This window comes from Cupressus sempervirens, chromosome 2 (genome assembly GCF_028749045.1).
Source record: "Cupressus sempervirens isolate cs-2001-9-10 chromosome 2, ASM2874904v1, whole genome shotgun sequence".
NCBI classification, from domain to species: domain Eukaryota; kingdom Viridiplantae; phylum Streptophyta; class Pinopsida; order Cupressales; family Cupressaceae; genus Cupressus; species Cupressus sempervirens.
The window spans coordinates 718,541,524-718,563,367 of NC_143119.1; the positions used below are offsets into that span (position 1 = coordinate 718,541,524).

General features: G+C 36.0%; 2 pseudogenes; both read left to right on the forward strand.

Annotated features, from left to right (window-relative positions):
* Window positions 1-999: 999 nt before the first annotated feature.
* On the forward strand, window positions 1,000-4,928 carry LOC149575397 (AAA-ATPase At3g50940-like; annotated as a pseudogene).
* Window positions 4,929-10,382: 5,454 nt separating this feature from the next.
* Window positions 10,383-21,844, forward strand: part of LOC149575398 (putative anion transporter 3, chloroplastic) — a 65,498-nt pseudogene continuing 54,036 nt past the window's right edge.

A 21,844-nucleotide genomic window follows, 5' to 3' on the forward strand; every position in this document is an offset into this window, starting at 1 on the left:
AAATTTTAAGAGTCTTAGTGAATTATAGTAAAAATTAGAAGAGGCTGAAGCCAAGATTAATTATTGTGCTTTGTGATTAATTATTATTATTTATTAAGCACGAGCGAAAGTAAATTCAAACCCAAGAGCTCTTTGACAAGAGGCTCACAATTTATCATTGTATTGTAGGCTCCTGCCTACTCAACCACAATGTTAAATACTAAAAATTACAAACAAATAATATTTCTCTACAAGATGTTGAAATTATTATGTAAATACACCTAAATGTGAAGTAGAATTTAATTTAAATAAAGCATTAGGAAGCTTTATGGTGTAAAAAAGCTTTGAAACCCTACTGTACACTATGAGGTCCAATTAGAATCGAATAAGAAATATTATCATTGTAAATAGTAATAAAAATTTAAAAAGGCATATAGGAAGTCACCAAAAAATAAAGTTTTCCTCTTGGCCACAATTAATAGAGAAAAGAAATCAGCATAGATTATTTATTTATTATGTATTGTGATTAATTATTATTATTATTTATCAAGCTTGAGTAGAACCGAACCCAAGATCTCCAACATAAGAGGCTCACAATTTACCATTATGTTGTAGACTCTTGCATAGCATGGATGTTATAGTTACCTGTGGCATGAACTACTAATAATTTGAAGGGAGGCTCTATTTTTTGGAATAGAGGTCCCATGAGAATTGTTTTGGGGGGCTAAAGGATAATTTAGAATCTTTTCCTCCAAAATAGGAGCCCCTATTTTTCAGCTCTCTTAAATTGAGCACATGAAAAAGAGTTAGGGCGTAGGAAAAAGTTGTACCACATAACAAGTTATGCCATTTTTTTACTTATTTAAAATATTTAAATTCTTCTCAACTTCCACAAATTTAGAAACTGAAATTTGATACATGGCTCCATGGGACACCAGCCCATTACTTTCTCAAACATATAGTTTCCCAAGCACAAACGAGCAAATATCCAGAGCCCTCTAATTGAGTCTGCTTGAAGAGATGGAGTCGGATAGAACAATGCTATGGTCGATGATGGGTTTGATGTCCTTTCAAACCAATGGCATCCCTTCCTATCTCTGCCAACTCTACAATCTCTAGAAGCTCTACAGAGACAATCTGAGTGCATACACCCACATTGAAATCCCTGAAATCGAAGAATCCTCCATGGGATCTTCCAACAAGATATATGTCTCTGTGTGACTCTATCTTAGCAGCCTCAAAGCAACAGAAAATGCCCCAAGAGTCTCAATCTCTCATCCCAATCGAAACAGCAAGCCCGCCTTGAGTCTCCCATCTGAACACAACAACAAAGATGAATTCTAGGGGACCCAACTATGGTGGATGCACGAGCTCAAAATAGAGGAAAAACAATGGAGTGACAGAGACATGGGAGGGAGAAGCACAGAAAGAAAATATGTCCTAAGAGTTTTGAACAAAGACAGAGCAAAGATCTTAGCTCCATATATCGACCACATTTTGAAGTATGCAGAGGTCATGCAGAGGTGGAGCCAGGAGAGGAAGCTTTACAGTAATAATGAGAGACATCCAAGGTGGAGCTCGGTGGTGTTCAAGCATCTGTCCATGTTCGAATCCCTGGCCCTCGATCTTGCCCTGAAGAACAGGGTGAAGAATGATCTCGACTATTTTCAGCAAAACAGGGAGTTTTACTGAAGAACGGGGTGAGCTTGGAAAAGGGGGTTTCTTCTCTACGAGCCTCCTAGTATAGGAAAATTGAGCCTCATCACTGCCCTTGCAAACTACATGAATTATGATGTTTATGATCTCAAGCTCACCAAGGTTTTGGACAACTCTGTTCTTCATCATTTGTTGATGGGGACGTCGAGCAAATCTATTATTGTCGTTGAGGACATCAATTGTGCCGCAGATTTTCCCACCAGAGAAATGGGCAAGTTTAATGTCGATTTGAGGACCGCCAAGGAAATGGGAAGGAGGCCGACTGAATCTCACAAGGACGGGTATAGTGGTTCTTCTTCGACCATTACTCTTTCTGGTCTGCTGAATTTTGCAGATGGGCTGTGGTCGAGTGATGCAGGGGCATCATGAGATTAGCAATTATTCAATTATCCAAGATTCTATATGCATTTCTCATAATTTATTTTAATTGTTGGGTTATGTCTTAGTTATAAAATGATTGTTTTAATGATGTAATCAGGGGGACAAACATTAGTGTCATTGATACAATAATGAGTTGTTTAGAAGTTAGGGTTAGTTGAGGAGCCAGTTATGGGAAGTTATTGGGTCTATTTAGTCTTTGCAAAGTTATATATACAAGGGAATAAAATCTTTGATAGTAGGAGGGTAGGATAGGGAAAAATAAGAGGAATGAATGAGAATTGATGAATAGAGAATGTAATCTGAAATGGAATAATGAAAAGAAGAATTAAGTTTCTGGTTCATATCTTGTGGTTTCTTCATTTTCACAGTTATAATTCTCTGTTTGTGATTCTCTGTATTGTTATGAACTGAGTATATTAGAAAGCTTTATCATTTACATTTTCCTTCTGCTATGTGCTCTGCATCAGATTGGTATCAGAGCACAGTAAAAAGTCTGGGAAGAAGATCTAGGATTTGGCAGGTTGAAGGTCCCTTGTTGATGCTTGGAGTTGAATTATCCTCTAAGAGTGTTCCAAGGTGGTGGTTGGATATCTAATGAACCCTAGATTGATTTGAGAAGATGGTTTTGACAAGGAGTGAAAGAGAAATAATTAAGGTGTTGAAAGAGTACTTGTACGAGGATAAAAAAGAGAGAGAAGAAAGAGAAAGAAAGAAGAAGGAAGAAGAAGCAAGAAAAAAATAAATAGAATGGATGAGACGAGAGGAGTTGACAAGCCTAAGAAGGATTTTGGAAGAACAAGAAGAAGATAGTTACAAGAATCTTAGAGAAGAGTTAGATAAGAGTATTGCAAAGTGGGAGAGGATAGCATTGCTTTTGGAGCAAGCAATAGATGAAGATGAAGTTGTTGATGAAAACAAGGATCAAGAAGTGGTACACATTCCATTGGAAGGGCATGTACAGCAAATGAATGCTAGTGTAGAGAGTGAGAGTGAGAATGAAAAACAAGAGGTTGTTGTTGAACCTTGTGAGGAAAAGGTTCTTGCAGATGAGGAAGAGTTGGTGATAGGTATGGTTGAAGAAATAAATTGCTTGGATGATGGAGCTGTTGACAAAAATGATCAAGACAGAATGGACATAGTCCAAGGATTATAGGCTGAGGAGAAGACTATTAATGACAAGGATGAAGTATTTGTTGATCACTGTTATGCTCTAGAGATATATAAATAGGAAGAAGATCAGATTGTGTATCAAGTTGATTGGTATTTTTATGCAGGTGATATGCGGCTGGCAAATGTATTTGTTCTAAAATTCCATAAAGCTATCATTACACATGCCAAGAAGGGCATTTACCCTACAGATTGGAACCAGCATGTTATGGCAAGTGGCATCAATTCAGTCATCATTGTGATACCATATAATTGAAAAATCCGGAAGAAGGTCATAGCAATTCAACGGGACTTGAATTTTTCTGTCCCTGGAGTATGATGCAGGGGCATCATGAGATTAGCAATTATTCAATGATCCAAGATTCTATATGCATTTTTCATAATTTATTTTAATTTTTGGGTTATGTCTTAGTTATAAAATGATTTTTTTAATGATGTAATTAGGGGACAAACATTAGTGTCGTTGATACAATAATGAGTTGTTTAGAAGTTAGGGTTAGTTGAGGAGCCAGTTATGGGAAGTTATGAGATCTATTTAGTCTTTGCAAAGTTATATATACAAGGGAATAAAATCTCTGATAGTAGGAAGGTAGAATAGGGCAGAATAAGAGGAATGAATGAAAATCGATGAATGGAGAATGTAATCTAAAATGGAATAATGAAAAGAAGAATTAAGTTTCCAGTTCATATCTTGTGGTTTCTTCATTTTCACAGTTATAATTCTTTGTTTGTGATTCTCTGTATTGTTATGAACTGAGTATATTAGAAAGCTTTATCATTTACATTTCCCTTCTACTGTGTGCTCCGCATCATCAAGCTGTGAGGAAGAGAGGATCATGATTTTTACGACTAATCATCGGGAGAGACTCGACCCTGCGTTGTTGAGAAGTGGGAGAATGGATATGCACATTCTTCTGTCTTACTGTGGGTTTGAGGCTTTCAAGCACCTGGTTTTTAATTACTTGGATTTGGAGGATCATTTGTTGTTTATGTCTGTAGAAGAGAGGATGAATTCTGGTGGGCGTTTGACACCGGCTGAGATTTGTGAGATTCTGATTCAGAATAAATCTGATCCTGATTCTGCAATTACGGTTGTTGTTGAGGCTCTTGAAGAGAGTATTGCTAGATTAGTTGTGGATGCAGGGGAGTCTATGAAAGGCGAGAGTGAAAGTTAGTCTTCTGATGAGGAGGAGGACGAAGATAGTTCATCAGAGGAGGAGGAGGAATTGTTGGCGGTAGTTAGTAGTATTAACTTTTGTCATTAAAAGTAGACAACCAGCCCACGTCCAGCCCACAACTCAGCCGTCTATCCACCATCCATAATAAATTACATAGCAAACACTCTGTCATTCCAGCCGCCCATGTTTTTAATATATGTAATATTATATTTAATATAGTGTAACATGTGTAAAATGTGTCGTGTGTAGAGAGTTCTCATACCCTCTATAAATAGAGGTCTTATGTAATGCATTTGTGCAAGGCAATAAAATCAGTTATTATCTCTGTGTATTTGTCTCTCTTTACCTTCAAATTGGTATCAGAGCATGAAGAGCTGGGCTTACGAAGAAAAAAATTATGTGTTGATATGTATAACTGCTGTAGCAGTGAATGAAGCTTCTAATGTTTTCTTGATTGCAGATAATTATCAGCTTCTAAAGTTGGAGACTAGTGGCTGCCAAGATTGAGAGAAGAAAATATCCCAGTTTAATGTTTGAAGAAGGTATGAGCTGATTTTTTGGAGTGAAGCTTAATGATAAAAAAAAAAATTGTTAAAAGGGGAAAATAAGCATTATAATGTTGTTTTTTTAAGCTATATGTCATTGGCTTAGACTTGTTTGGTGGATTTTCTTTGTAAAGCAAAGTTTAAAATTGTAAGGTGCAGTTGTAATTGTGTATTAATATGGCTTCAGGAAGTAGTATAGCTCAACCACAAATTCTAATATTTTCTAGTAAAAATTATGAATTTTGGGCTATAAAAATGAAGACACTATTTTGTTCTCAAGGCATATGGGATCTTATTGAAAAGGGTTTTATTGAACCACAAGATGAGTCTACATTAACACAAGATGAAAAGGATAAATTACAAGATAATAGGAAAAAGGATGCTAAAGCATTGTTTCTAATTCAACAATCTTTAGATGAATCAATTTTTCTTAAGGTTTGTGTTGCTAAAAAGTCTAAAATTGCATGGGATATTTTAGAAATAGCATATCAAGGGACATCAAAAGTTAAGATTGCTAAATTGCAAACTTTAAGGCGTGATTTTGAAAATTTGTGTATGAAAGATTCAGACTCAGTTGATCAATTTCTAAATCAAGTAATGAATGTGGTTAATCAAATTAGATCATATGGTGATGATTTGACAGATCAAAAAGTTGTTGAAAAGATACTTCGTTGTTTGCCTAGAAAATTTGATGTCATTGTTGTTGCCATTGAAGAATCTAAAGATTTGACAATACTATCTATTGATGAATTGATGGGCTCACTTTTATCTCATGAATCAAGAATGAACAGAAATAACAATTCTTCTTTGGAGAATGCATTTAGATCGCAGGTATCTTTTGGCAGAGGAAGAGGAAGATCAAACTACAGAGGAAGAGGAAGAGGTAGAAGCATAGATGGACGTGGAAGTCCAAATCAAGAAGAGAGAACAAATCAATCCATTCAGAGTTCTAATAGAGGATGTGGCAGAAGTTCATTCCAACACCCATCATCAAGGTTTGATAAATCTTGAATTCAGTGTCATTATTGTAAGAGATTTGGTCATATTGCAAGTGAATGTAAAAAGAAACAAGAGGATATTGAAAAGAATGGTGCTAATTACTCAGATGTATCTGATAACAATTCAGGAAGTTTATTTATAACTTGTAATGTTGCTCAAGAAAGCTCTAGTGATATATGGTTCCTAGATAGTGGATCTAGTAACCATATGACTGGAAATAAAGATTTGTTTGCTAGCTTGGATGATTCTGTAAAATTTGAAGTAAAGCTAGGAAATGATAGTAAAGTCTCTGTAATGGGAAAAGGTGTTATAAATGTCTTGACAAAAAACGGAGGAAAAAGATATATTCCTGATGTGTATTTTGTGCCTGGATTAAAACACAATCTCATGAGTGTTGGTCAACTAGTACAAAAGGGTTACAAAGTTTCTTTTGATAATGATGTTTGCACAATCTTGGATAGAAATCCTAGTGGCAGGTTAATTGCAAGGGTCAACATGACACTAAATCGAATGTTCCCCCTTCAGATTCATTGCATTCAAGGAGGAAAAGAAGTTAGTTTCAAGACAGTATACTCAGATCAGTCGTGGCTATGGCATTTGAGGTATGGTCATCTTCATTTTGATGCTTTGAGTTTGTTACAAAAGAAGAATATAGTGAAAGGATTGCCTCAAATACTGAAACCACCAAGTTCATGTGAAAGTTGTATTTTGGCAAAGCAACATAGAGAAAGCTTTCCGGTAGGAGGTTCATATAGAGCAAGAGCACCATTGGAATTAGTTCACACTAATATATGTGGACCTATGCAAACTCCATCTTTAGGAGGAAGTATATATTTCCTAACATTTATTGGTGATTTTAGCAGGAAGATTTGGATATACTTTCTCAAACAAAAAGGTGAAGCTTTTGAAAAGTTCAAGGAGTTCAAAAATTTGGTTGAAAAACAAAGTGGTCACTACACCAAGGTATTGCGATCTGATAGAGGTGGTGAATTCAGTTCTAATGATTTTCTAGAATTTTGCAGATTTCATGGAATTAAGAAACAATTTACCACAAGGTACACACCACAACAAAATGGTGTAGCAGAAATGAAGAACAAAACCATAATGGAAATGGCAAGGAGTATGTTGAAGGCCAAAAATCTATCCAATGAGTTTTGGGCAGAAGCAGTAGCATGTGTTGTATACATTTTGAACAGGAGTCCCACAAAGAGTGTTAAGAACACAATTCCACAAGAAGCATGGAATGGTAAGAAACATACAGTATCCCATTTTAGAGTTTTTGACTGTGTTGCTTATTCATTAGTTCCATCTGAATTGAGAAAGAAATTGGATGATAAAAGTGAAAAATGCATCTTTATTGGTTATAGTGAAGAATCAAAGGCTTATCCTGTTTCAAAGAAATTGATCATTAGCAGGGATGTTAAATTTGAAGAAGAAGATTCATGGCATGAAAATGATAACAAACAAGTCACAAGAGGAGCACCAATATTACAAGATGATGATGAATTAAAGGAACAAGGGACTCAATCAACACCCAATACTCCACCAAGGAACTTTGTGCAAGGTGCCTCACCTCCAAGTTCAAATGTAAGTAATAAATCTGATTCAACATTCTCAACACTAGGTTACAAAGGTAAGAAGACAAGAAGCTTAAAAGAAATATATGATCAAGAAGAAGAGAATGTAGATATTTACTCAAATTTTTCTTTATTTTCTTGTGATCCATTGTATTTTGATGAAGCAATTAAAGAAGATAAATGGATCAAGGCAATGGATGAAGAAATTGACTCTATTGAAAGAAATAACACATGGGAATTAATGAATTTACCTAAAGGAAAAGAATGTATAGGAGTCAAATGGGTTTACAAAACTAAATTTGATGAAAAAAGTGAAATTGTTAAGCACAAGGCAAGACTAGTTGGTAAAGATTTTTCACAACAATATGGAGTTGATTATAATGAAACATTTGCTCCAGTTGCTAGACTTGACACAGTTCGAACTATTTTAGCAATAACAGCACAAAATGATTGGAAAGTGTATCAAATGGATGCAAAATCAGCTTTTTTGAATGGTTTTCTTGATGAAGAGGTATATGTTAAACAACCACCTGGTTATGAGGTTAGTGGGCATGAAAACAAGGTATATAAACTAAATAAGGCACTTTATGGTTTGAAACAAGCTCCTAGGGCTTGGTATAAGAGGATTGATTCATACATGATAAGTAATCAATTCAATAGAAGTAACAATGAGCCCACGTTATATGTTAAGACTAATAAGGAAGGTCAGATTTTGATTGTATGCTTGTATGTTGATGACTTAATATTCACTGAAAATCTATCAGTAGACATGTTCAAGTCAGAAATGATGAAAGAATTTGAAATGACAGATTTGGGGTTAATGAGATATTTCTTAGGTATTGAAGTTATTCCATGTGACAAAGGTATCTTCATTTGTCAATCCAAGTATATAAAGGATGTTTTAAAGAGATTTAAAATGATGAATTGCAATCCAGTTGCAACAGGAACAAAACTTAGCAAGGTAGAAAAGGGCTCAAATGTTGATCCAACTATGTTTAAAAGACTTGTTGGAAGTTTAATGTATATGACAGCTACAAGGCCAGACATGATGTATAGTGTCAGTTTGATCTCAAGGTTCATGGAATCACCACAAAATTCTCATTGGCAAGTTGGAAAAAGGATATTGAGATATATTGCAGGAACAATGGGATATGGAATCCTATATTCCAAAGCTAACAATTTTGGTTTAATTGGTTATACTGATAGTGATTTTGCAGGTAGCATTGATGATAGGAAGAGCACTTCTGGATATATCTTTCACCTTGGATTAGGAGCTATATCATGGGCATCAAAGAAGCAACCTATAGTGACGATCTCATCAGCTGAAGCAGAATATGTAGCTGCCACTTCCATAGCATGTCAAGCAGTATGGATGCGTTGAATTTTGTTCGATCTTCACCATCATCAGGAGGAACCAACACCAATTCTTTGTGATAACAAATCAACAATAGCATTATCTAAAAATCATGTATTTCATAAGAGGAGCAAACATATTGATACAAGGTACCACTTCATCAGAGAATTGGTCAACAATGAAGAAATCTACCTTGAGTTCTGCAAATCTGAATACCAATTGGCAGATATATTCACTAAGCCATTGCCAAAGAATAACTTTGAATATTTGTGAGAGAAATTAGGTATTACTGATGCAAAATTTGTTAATGACAAAAATTAAGGGGGAGTGTTGGTGGTAGTTAGTAGTATTAACTTCTGTCATTAAAAGCAGACAACCAGCCCATGTCCAGCCCACAACTCAGTCGTCTATCCACCGTCCATAATAAATTACATAGCAGACACTCTGCCGTTCCAGCCGCCCATGTTTTTAATATATGTAATATTATATTTAATATAGTGTAACATGTGTAAAATGTGTTGTGTGTAGAGAGTTCTCATACCCTCTACAAATAGAGGTCTTATGTAATGCATTTGTGCAAGGCAGTAAGGCAATAAAATCAGTTATTATCTCTGTGTATTTGTCTCTCTTTGCCTTCAGGAATAATCGCAGGTACTTCATAAAATCGTCTACAGTAGCAATTTTTTTTTTTTCGATGAAATTGTCTACTGTAGTATGTTTTTTTTTTTATGAAATTGTCTATCATAGCGAATTTTAATGGAATTCGGTAAGTCATGTTTGTATTGGGTGGAAGGATCATTCAAGAGAGTTGGATGATTCAGAATTTCAACAACTTTTTAAAGATTACAAATAAATGAACAATAGAATCTCAAAAAAAATAATCTATTGTGGCAAATGTTAATGAAGATCAAGTCACTGGTACACTGTTTGTATGAAAGATTCACTTAAGCACGTTGATTATTCAGAATTCCAAGAACTCTTTAAAATTACAAATAATAAACAATAGGATTTCATGAATTTTTGAAATCGTCGACTGTATGGCAACATTTTTTTTCACATAGTCTGTATATGCTTATATATTATATATATTATATATATATACACAAATCTACATATGCTTTTATATATATATATGTGTGTGTGGTGTGACGCTTTTATTTTTATAATTTGAACAGTTCCATCAATCATATTTCTCGAAAAAATCATACTTATACAAATCCTTCTTCGAACCGGAAACCAATATGAACAACTCATACAGATTTAAAAAGCCAAAAACCAAAAAAAATTAACAGATCGAGGAATCATTCAAGCTTCATTGTCCATTTTAAATTTGTACTGCTGTATTAGAAATGACTGTGTCCCCATGTGCGTCACGTTCTTGAGTACTTAGCGGTCTATTCTGTCATCTTTGTTGTCTGTTGGCTCAAAATGTTTAACCTATTTAGCTGGCCCAGCTTCTCAAGCTTTCTTTGCTTAATAGAGACCAATGTCTACAGGAATGAAAGTAGCTCCTGCTTCTGTATTGGAAAGGTAATTTCCGGTATAATGTTCAATTTTAAAATTTTAAAATTATTTATTTTTGACTATGGTGTAATGGAATTGAGTTCATCTTCGTATTGGGTGGAAGATCTATTTAAGAGAGTTATGATATAGAATTTTAAGAACTTTGTAAAGGTTACAAATAAATAAATAATAGAATCCCTTATGTTATGAGCATTTAATATATTTTTGTACCATCATAAATTATAAGTACCTTATATTTTTTTACAATCTCATGATTGTTTAGCATCCAAATTAGTATATTTTCAAAGTTGGACTTCTTATGTTAATGGATACCAAAATTCAAATATGGGTCATCTTTCATTGCAGCCTTGTTTGAAATCAAGGTAAGCTCTTGTTTCTAAGTGTGTTCTTCTATTTTTTTCTCTAATCTAAATATTTATTTCCCCATATAGAGCCAAATTACCATTTGTGGTCTTATTGTTCTGTCGCAGTCTCATAATCAGATATACTCTAAGTTTAATGGTTGAAATGGGATTTAATAATATAAACTATGTGAGATGAATTCATTAACTAACCATTCACACATTAAGCCATTGAATGCAAGAGAGATATGGGCTTCCAAACATAACTTTCAATACAACCCAAGCTAGATTATCAAAACCAAAGTAGGATGAAGGGATGCCAATCCTAAACTCAAATTATATCGAGGAAGTATGTAAGCATGTCCTCTTTCATGCAATGCTAATCGACTTTAAGATGTGCAATGTGGATGTGAAATTGAACTAATGATTTAAGGACACAAGTAAGATAGATATAGGCACTAAATGTATGTAATCAACCCAATTAAAATATGGAAACATGTCTATGCTAAGGGAAAAAGTAAAGGATGAAAAACTTACCTTGAAATACACAAGAGGAAATGCATTTTTACTCCAAAAATTATAGACCTGGAACTGTGACTGTAATTCCAACTACAAATATGTGATCAGGGCATAAAGCCCTAATTTTCCAATATCTCTAGGAATATGTCAACGTGGATGAAAAGTGCCTGAACTCTTTACGGGATGGTGGACACATGCCCAAAACATTGTAGAAAAATTAACCCAATTTTTTCACAAAGCTCTCAATGAATAGTTTTTGGATCTGTAATCACAATTTGGATACCCTACCCACATGTACAAGAGAAAATGGTTTTTTTTTTCTTTTTTTTTGCAAGGGGGCAGGAGAGCTTGTCTTGGTAAAGCCCTAAGTTGAGGAATCAACCTAAAATGAAATGAAATGTAAAGCATGAAAGGAAACAAGACAAATGTAAATATTCACCTTGCTTGATAAAACTCTTGTTAATAAAGATTTTGCAATACTTGTATGTTGTGGATGTTGAATTTTTTCATGTCCCATTTTCAAATAATTAAAAAATAATAATCTTTGCTAAGGCAGGCATGCCCAAGAAAGTGAAGTTTCGAAAAAAGGGGGTTAATCTTTGGAAACCGTTGGACTAATAAATTAAAATTATTATTAAAATATTTTTCATTAACCTCTCTTGGACGTGAGTTACGGTTATGCCCACTTTTAAGGGGTTTGGAGGCATTTTGGGGGATTCCAGAACTTGATTTTTGCTTATTTCTTTGTTGTTCTTCAGAGGCTACCAAACCTGTGGAGAAAGAGACCCAAGAACGGGAGTTTGTAGGTTTTCAAGAAGGCTAAGGATGGGAGTTTGAGGTCATTCCATGTGCATGCTCATACAGAGTTTGCCTTTGTGCTTAACAGTGCAGATTTGTGGGTTTTTGGGTGTGTTTTTTGTATGAGTTTGGTGTTTCCAGTTGAGTATTTCATATCAGTTTGGGTTGCTATTGTATTTCAGATTTTAATATATTAAAATAGAGCTGAATATATGTATTGGGACATGATTAAACTTTTGAGGTAGATTATTAGTGTTTTGTGGTGTTTCCGGGCATTTTTGTATTAATTTCGGGAGCCCGATGAGCATAGTTTTTGTCCTACATTTGTGAACTGTTGTGTAAAGGCTTTACAGATTTGGAAATGTCATTTTGTAGGCTGTTATGCTGCTGAAATTTTTGTAAAAATTTCCATTTTTAGATTTATTAATAATTTGTGAAGTTGTGAAGTTTTTGGCACTATTTTGGACATACCCGATTTGGGTTTTATTGAGAAATTGGTGGATCTTTGTAATATTGGATTGTTTGATTTTAAAGATCTGATTTGAGGCTTGAAATATCATACAAAATTAGTAAAGGGACATTTCAGTGGTATCAGAGCCATGATCTTGCCAGCCTGAGGGTTTGTAGAAGCTTGCAAGTCAATTTTGACAACTACCCAGATCTTGCATGTCAGTTTTGACACTACCCAAATCTTGCATGTCATAATTTATGATTGCATGTTGCTTCTAATCAGTTGCATGTCAAAATTTATGGTTGCATGCTACTTCTAATCATTTTCATGTTAGTTCTTGGTGAATTTGGTGGTTGCATGTTGCTTCTAATCAATTGCATGTCAAAATCTATGGTTACATGCTACTTCTAATCATTTGTATGTTAGTTTTTGGTGTTTGAAGAAGTTATATCCTATTGGGGTTACACTCTAATTTATCTAGAATGGACAGGTATAGTACAGAGTCTCAGAGGACACGATCTTGGACAATTGATATCCAGAGTCAAAACAGTAGAAAGGATGGTTATTTAGACATTCGGGATAAACTTATAAAAATAAGACATGACATGTCTGAACAGTTGGTTGAGCACCACCGTATAATGAATGACATGTTGTTCGACCCAGCTAAGGTGGATAAGTTGATTGGATTTCTATTTGGCAGATTTTCTCACAGGGCAGATGACACAATTACCAAGAACTTGCATGAGGAGTTTGAGAAACTAGCTTATAGCCAGACAAAGATCTCATATTCTACTCTGCCACAGGAGGTAGTGGGTTTAGATGATGATTATGAGGATTTTGTTGTGCATGATGGTGAGATACCTAGTAGAGATGAGCAGACATTGAGCATTCATGACTTTGTTGAGAAAGAGTACCAGGCACAGTTAGATGCTTCATCGCATGAGGTTGAGGCAGGTAGTACTTCACATGATTTGTCCAGCCAGCTGAAGGTGAACAAAGATAGTATTGTGACTTCATTATCTTATCATGATAGGATGTAGGATATGATAGAGGATCACATTCAGATGATTCAGTTACAGAGTAGACATAAGGGAGTTCAGGCAAAGTCTCCTTGTGTTGACTTACAAGCGATTAGGGAAGCAATGGGAATGATGAAGTTGAGTTATTTACATCTTCTATCAGATCATGACCATCTTCTTAGCCTTGTCGGAGACTATTCAGATGCCTTGAGGAGGAAGGAGGAGGAAGTTGACAGGCTTTCTCACGAGCTTGAGGACACTCAAGCTTCTTTGCTGAATACTCCATTGGCATTACAAGACTGGGAGAGACATGGGGATAAGCATGGCATGGAATTGAGTTTAGTTTCATCTTGCACTCCTAATACTCAGCTTTCTGCGAATGGTAGATCATATGTGGACATTGATAATGTTGCGAGTTCATCTTGCATTCACATCCAGGATATAGGGATAATGTCAGACAGGTATGTGGAATTAGTTGGTATTGGTCATATTACTCAGGTGAGGATTTTGCTTGAATTACCAGCTGATTATAGTTTACGAATATGGACTCAAGATTGTTGTATTGGCATTTGGGATTCAGTTGACTGGAAATCTTTAACACTTTTTGGTAGCAGTGATTGTTTGGGTGCTATCATGGATTTGATTAGCAGATTACACGGTGTTGTCTTTTCTTGTGCCAGTATCTTGTCCGATGTTGGTATTAGTTTTTATACACTGATGTTGGGCTTTGTTCATATATCTAGTCGACCATACTTGCTGGAATGTGTTGATGATATTTCATATTTGGCAGTGTGTATAGATGAGTCCCAGGATCATATTGGCATTGATGACATCCAGGAGGATGCAGTGGGCAGTTTTGAAGACTTAGTTTCCTTGGGTATAGAGGAGTTGGACAGCAATGCTAATTTTTTTGATACTCTGTATGTTGATATGAGCTTTAGATTTGATTCACAGGATATGGATGGTAATACTCTAGAGACTAGTAACTTTGAGGATACTCCTTTAGACAGTGCATCAGAGGAGGTTTGTAGGAGACAGTCAAGCCAGTGCCATCATGTGTCTAATCAGTTGAGAGTTAGTGACCGAAACATTGCTATCACTTGCCAGCATTTTGATGATGCTTGTCAGTTGTTAGCAGTTTATGGATGGGGTTCTCCTACTAGTGATGAGCAGGAAGGCAGTTATCTTTCCTTGACAGAGATCCACTCTTTATGGGAGGCTATTCAAATTTTGAGACAGAATTATATGCAGTTGCTAGCCAACAGAGATTATCTTATGGAGTGGGGCAGTACAGCATATGATGCATTGTTGGCCAAGGAAGATGAGGTGAGTGAGCTTACTGAGCAGCTTGAGGTGAATTATGAGATTCTTGAGAGTACACAGTTGGCTTTCAAGGAGTCACAGTTTCATTTGGCTAAGGTGACCATGGAGTTAGAGCGACTACAGTCTTTACCTGATTCTATACAGTCACAAGCTGTGGTGTTTGGTGATCCGAGGATGTCCATGGCCGAGATTGTCAGAGACAGTGGAGATGGGGATGCATCCATCCTTGATACTAACATTGGTATATCAGGTTCATTCCCGCTAGAGTCAGGTTCAGTTGAGTTGGGTGTTGTAGCAGATTGTTGTATGCCTGACATAGTGGTGGCCTCTAGTACTGATGGCACAGAGACTAGAGATGTATCAAAGATCATGTGTGATGCTGGTGAGTCGGCAGTTGGCATGGTTCCTGCTAGTAATACTACTCCCTTGGTGATATCTTCGAAGGTAGTAGTCAGTTCCAACATGGTTAATGATCAATTCCAGTTAGTTTCATCTAGATTACAGTCTGAGCCACTGACTGAGATTGGCGAATTCTATCAGCATTACACTGTGAGGTACGCTCATCAATTTACCTTTGATGACCATGTTGATGAGATGATGATACAGAGATGTACTTTGGTTCCTAGTGCTTATCATTAGTTATGGGATAGTTTGATGCCTTGGGATGAGAGTTGTGTTGGGCACAACATGGCGATAGGTTCTACAGTTGATAGCTTGATAATACATGACTTAGAGCAGGAGTTTTGGAGTGATGTTTCAGCGGGTGTTGTTATTAATTCTACTCCTTTGGCTATGACATCTCCTGACTTAGCTGGTGATCAATCACAGTGGGTTGTATCACTTGTTCATGATGAGTTGTTGACTAAGGTTGATTTTTTTTATCAACATTATATTGCAGGGTATGTACATCAGTTAGCATTTGATCCTTGTGTTGAGGAGTTGATGGCAGGCAAATTTGGTTTGGGTTCCATTTCTTACTGTTTATCTTGTGATGGTTTTTTACCATCAGGGGTGCATGGGAGTTATGGTTATGAGACAGTGGCTGGTGATTTGCAGAGTTGTGTTGATCGCAAGAGTTGTACAGTGTGTGGATTCTCCATACTTGGTACAGTTTCATTCGAGAGCATTCACCATTGTTGTAGAGTTGGATTGTACATTTTGTATAGGCCAATGGGATGCGTTGATGGTATTTATTGTGTTGGTGGTTTGATTTGTCCACTTTACTTGGGTTTTGATGTTCTAAGAGTTTGTGTCTCATGGGTTTCTGACTGTGGAAGTTGTGACTTTGGAGTTTGGTTGAGCAGTAATTGTCAGTTTGATTACAGATTCCTCTTGGTTATATTGCAAAGGATATTGCAGGAGCTTGTGTTAATTGACAATAGTATAGTTCATGACTACATTTGGGATCCAGGTGGATTTTGGGAGGGGAGGACTTTTCATGTTCCCTTTTCAAATAATTAAAAAATAATAATCTTTGCTAAGGCAGGCAGGCCCAAGAAAGTGAAGTTTCAAAAAAAGGGGGTTAATCTTTGGAAACCGTTGGACTAACAAATAAAAATTACTATTAAAATATGTTTCATTAACCTCTCTTGGACGTGAGTTATGGTTATGCCCTCTTTTAAGGGGTTTGGAGGCATTTTGGGGGATTCCAGAACTTGATTTTTGCTCATTTCTTTGTTGTTCTTCAAAGGCTGCCAAACCTGTGGAGAAGGAGACCCAAGAACGGGAGTTTGCAAGTTTATAGAAAGGCTAAGGATGGGAGTTTGAGGCCATTCCATGTGCATGCTCATACAGAGTTTTCCTTTGTGTTGAACAGTGCAGATTTGTGGGTTTTTGGGTGTTTTTTTTGTATGAGTTTGGTGTTTCCAGTTGAGTATTTCATATCAGTTTGGGTTGCTGCTATATTTCAGACTTTAATATATTAAAATAGAGCTGAATATATGTATTGGGATGTGATTAAAATTCTGACATAGATTATTAGTGTTTTGTGGTATTTTCAGGCATTTTTGTGTTAATTTTGGGAGCCCGATGAGCATAGTTTTTGTCCTACATTTGTGAACTGTTGTGTAAAGGCTTTACAGATCTAAAAAATTCATTTTGTAGGTTTTTATGCTACTGAAATTTCTGTAAAAATGTCGATTTTCATATTTATTAATAATTTGTGAAGTTGTGAAGTTTTTGGCACTATTTTGGACATACCCGATTTGGGTTTTATTGAGAAATTGGTGGATCTTTGTAATATTGGATTGTTTGATTTTAAAGATCTGATTTGAGGCTTGAAATATCATACAAAATTAGTAAAGGGACATTTCAAATTTTTAATGAAGGATGTATGAAATCTTCACAAATACAATGGAGACCAAAACCACATCATGGATCCATAGATGTGATGTAAATGTGCATAAAAGAAGAATAAGATGAATTTCACAACATAGATCTCCTCCATTAATGGCTAACACAATGCTAGATCTTGAAGAGGAAATGCTCATAAAGGATTCTTAAATTCTTGATGAATGCTTCAAATGTCTTAAGAAATTTGCTAGCTTGAGTGTCCTTGTACAAGTAATAAATACATTATGAATTGCTAATGGATTATGGATATCTCTTGGATGTGAAGGTGAGGTGCCTAGGCTTCTTGTTATACTAATTTTTTGGCACAAAAATAACTTGCAAGCTGGTGGGGTCACCCAATTTTCAATTTTAAAACTCTAAGACAAAGGTGGCCATAGGACCTAAAGTCCCTAGAGAATAGGTCAACTTGGTTCCACCTATTCTAGGGTTATTTCATGAAGGGTAACCCTGAGGTCTCAAAAATTGTTTAGATGAAAATGGAAGAAACAAGACTAAATGGGAGAAAGAGTCAATTCAGCACAAATATATCCATAATCCCTAAGGTCACTAAAGGGTGGGAGCTAACAAGTCTTTAATGATGAACGCTTCTATTTTAAGAGTACACTCCATAATCTAACATCCCTTATCATGGTCATAACTTTATCTTTGCTTGGGTAGAATATTGTTGGTGTAAATAAGTATTTACTATTTACACTTTACTTAAGTTTACTTAGGTTAATGCATTATTTTATTATTTTGCATTGTTTTATTATTTATTTAGGTGAGACACTAAGGAGTTTGTGTACTCTCATGAGTTATGCAACTCTTATTATGCACATGGTGTCTACAACATTGGAGTTGCATCATTCATTGAGTTGTCATGTTGACAACATAGTTATTCGCACTCCTAATTTAGCACATGTTGTCTACACCATTGATTTGCATGCTACACCATTGTAGGCTCATCCTCACATCATCGCACTTACTTCCATGCTTAATGGAGGATAACCCATAACTGGTGGATATGTACCTAGCTATATGACTTATCATAGTGCTGACTTCTATGCATTCTAGAAGCTCTCCTAAGGCCTTTATATATAGGCACTCCTAGTGCACTCTTGATGTGGCATATATTACATACTAAATGAATATATCATCATTTTGATCATACTTTCTCTCTTTGTCTACTCTTGTGCTTGTGTTTGAGTTCCTTGGTCTTGGGTGAATTCTAGCCTAAGCCAAATTCTTACATGGTATCAGAGCTCGGGGAGATTCTCTACACATATCCATTCGAAACCATTCATGCTTCAGTACCTCAGCTCGAATCCGAAAGATCTGTAGAAATTTGGAGCATCTAGAGCAAGATCTGACCTCACCGTTGCGACCTCACCATTGCGTCTAGAGCATCAATTCGATGAAGATCAACTATAAATTTTCCTATGCTAGGTGAAAGTTGATCATGAGGCAAAAAAAATTGCAAATTGGAACCCAAAGGCCTTGATTGGTAGTTCGGGTATGATCATTTTTAGACCTATTTAAATTATTTTTTGGATATGAATTATTTCTTCTCTGCATTTTATTTTCTGAACTGGTATTTTCAGATTTTTTAGTTGCATAAGCAAAGAAATTTTTTTTGCAGAACTAGGTTGTCAGATCTTGGCTTTGCAATTTTAGAAGATTATTCTGTTTACTACTAGGAATATTTAATTTTTTATTAGCAAGCATCTGCAATTATTTATTCTATGCATATTATATCCTTTTTCGGCTATACAATGCATCACATCTGGGCAAAGCAGTGCATAACCTACCACCGGCTCAGCCTGAAAAATTTTCGGCCAAACAACACCAGAATCTGGTGGAAGCCAATCCACAAACTCCTCTGGCGAGTTTCATTATTTGAGTTGTGTGCGCTAAGTGTTTTATACACTACGCAAATCCCATTTCCCACGCATGTGAGATAAACCTTTATAAATTTCACAACATTATTCCCACTTCTGGTGAGCACATAAAACATTCTCAACGTAGTTTAAAAGTTTTTGGCCTCTACAAATTCTCGCCCAGCAGCGCGAATATTCTGACGGGTGAAGCGAATACTCTGATGGTCAAAGTTTGCAGCTCATGCAAGAACTTTGTGGTGTCAATATAGACACATGATACCATACCATTCCCGCCCTGACATGTCACATTTGACTAGTCACCCACCAACATGGTCAGTGTACAATAGGTCAAAGAACACCTCAGTAGGTGACTGGATGCCATGCAAGCCTCCCTACATCAGCATCCACCAACGTGTCACCTAGTCAATGTACAAATTTTTGCACAATCAACGTATAGATTTTTCCATGCCACCCATCTATACAATGCATACAATTTTGTATGGCTAACATCATCACTAGGCTTGGAGTCACTGATGTCATCATGTTCATGACTCTAAATTTGATGGTCATCTGAACATCATTCTAGGGCCAATTTGAACTACTCTGATGGTCGTATGACCATCACATTTAACCCCATCTTTTTCTGATGCAACCCCTCTTCAGATTGATTTTCAATTTTGTAGTCCAAATTTGAGAGGCCATAACTCGGACATCCAGACTCTAGATCTGGTGCAATTTTTTTTGAAATTGGGTAAAATTTCCTAAAAATTTTAGTAGTGTAGTTTTTTTCTAGTTTTGGTGCATGGATTTGTAAAAAAATTCATTTTTTAGTGACTATACCTACATAATCCTGCATTTTGCAACTTCAAATGCTCCGTACGGGCACATCTAGAGTTGAAAATAGGTTCTATTTTTTTTTGAAAGTGTGTTATTTTTTGTCTACTTTCTACATCCTCAGTCAAATTGTAGGGTGTGGACAAAAGTGTCACTTTCAGCAGTAGGGCCTTTCTTTACTTTGTATTGCTTCAGAATTGTATCACATTGTAAAGTTCTAGATTTGTAATCTATTAAGAGGTTGTAACAAGAAAATTAGAAGTTCACAAAGGCCAAAATTGGCAAGTGGCCCATTGTAATTGCAGTACTGATAAAGTGCCCAAAGCATCTATTTTTTGGGGGTTTCTTGATTTAGTGAAAAGGGCGGGTGTTCTTGGTGTTGTGTTCTCTCTTTTCTGCACTTTTCTTTCATTTTCTGCATTATGGGAAACTTTAAGTTTCCTAAATTAACTCCTCATAACTATGCTACATGGTCCATAAAAATGTGGTATCACTTAATGCATAATGGAGTTTCACAATATGTAGATGGTACTCTTCCTAAACCAGTAGGTGATAATGTATCAACAAGTGATATTTTAGCTTGGGTAGCAATGGATAGGAAAGTCCTAGGTGATATATGTTTAGGGGTTGATGATAAGATCATGTATCAAATTAAGAAGTGTTCTACATCCAAGGAAGCTTGGGATACCCTCGAAAACCTTTATCGTAATGTCTGAAGAGGATGTGTTCAATATGATTCAATATTGATGAGCTTGTCTCCTTAGATCCTAAGTCATATGATTCAATATAGGATTTCATCATCAAGCTGAATGAACTAAGGAAAAATCTTACTGATTGTGGGAATTCCATCAAAGATGACAGACTGGTCTATCTCATACATAACAAGCCACCATCAAAGTATTCCACATTTGTATCTTCTTTTAACACCTCTAAGACTACCTTAGGGTCTGCCTATAAGAAAGTCACTTTTGATAAATATGTTGATCTGTTGGATACTGAAGAAAAGAAGTTGAAGTCAATGGGGATTCTCAAATCACCTCAGTCTAAAGCATTGGTGGCCAATAATGAGGGTTCTCAAAATTCAGCCAGACACTCTTCAAATAAAGGAAAGGGTAAGAAGAAGTGGAAGAACAAATCAGAGGATGCAAAAAAGACAACACCACAATCAAATCAACAAGGCAAGTCCTTGAACTCCAAGAAGAAGAGGGGCAACAATAAGGAGAAGAAGAAGTGCACTTATTGCAAGAAATCAGGTCATGAAGAGCATGAGTGTTATCTTAAAAAGATTGATGAGTTGACCAACATCATGAGGAAACATAATGTTCCATTTCCTAATGCTTATAAGGATAAATGGTCTTCTTCAGATTCTAAGGGCAAAGGGCAAGCACTCATGGAAAATTCAAATTCTTCAAAGGAATGAATATTTGACTCAGGTGCCTCCTATCATATGGGTTCTTCAAAGAAGGATTTTTCTTCAATGAAGCAATCAAAGGTACCGCACATCTTCATAGGAGATGATACGAAAATGGAAGTTGAAGGGAAAGGAATTGTGGAGATGGAAAATGGAGAGTTTCAAGATGTTCTCTATGTTCCAAACCTAAGTTCAAATCTCCTATCAATCTACCAAATCACTCACCTTGGAGATGGACATAGAGTTGAGTTCCTTCTAGACTCAGTACAAGTGCACAGTCTTAAAGATGATTCCTTGGTTGCAGTGGGGAAAGTTAATCATAACAAAAGGTTGTATTCTTTCTCCCATTTTGTGCCCAAGTCTCCTTCAAAGGCCTTGTTATCTCAATCACATTCAAACATACAATTATGGCATAAGCAATATGGTCATCTTGACTTCCGCTACCTTCAGCAACTTTGCACAAACCAAATGGTCAAAGTTCTACCTCCAATCAAATTTTCCCACGATGAATGTTCAACAG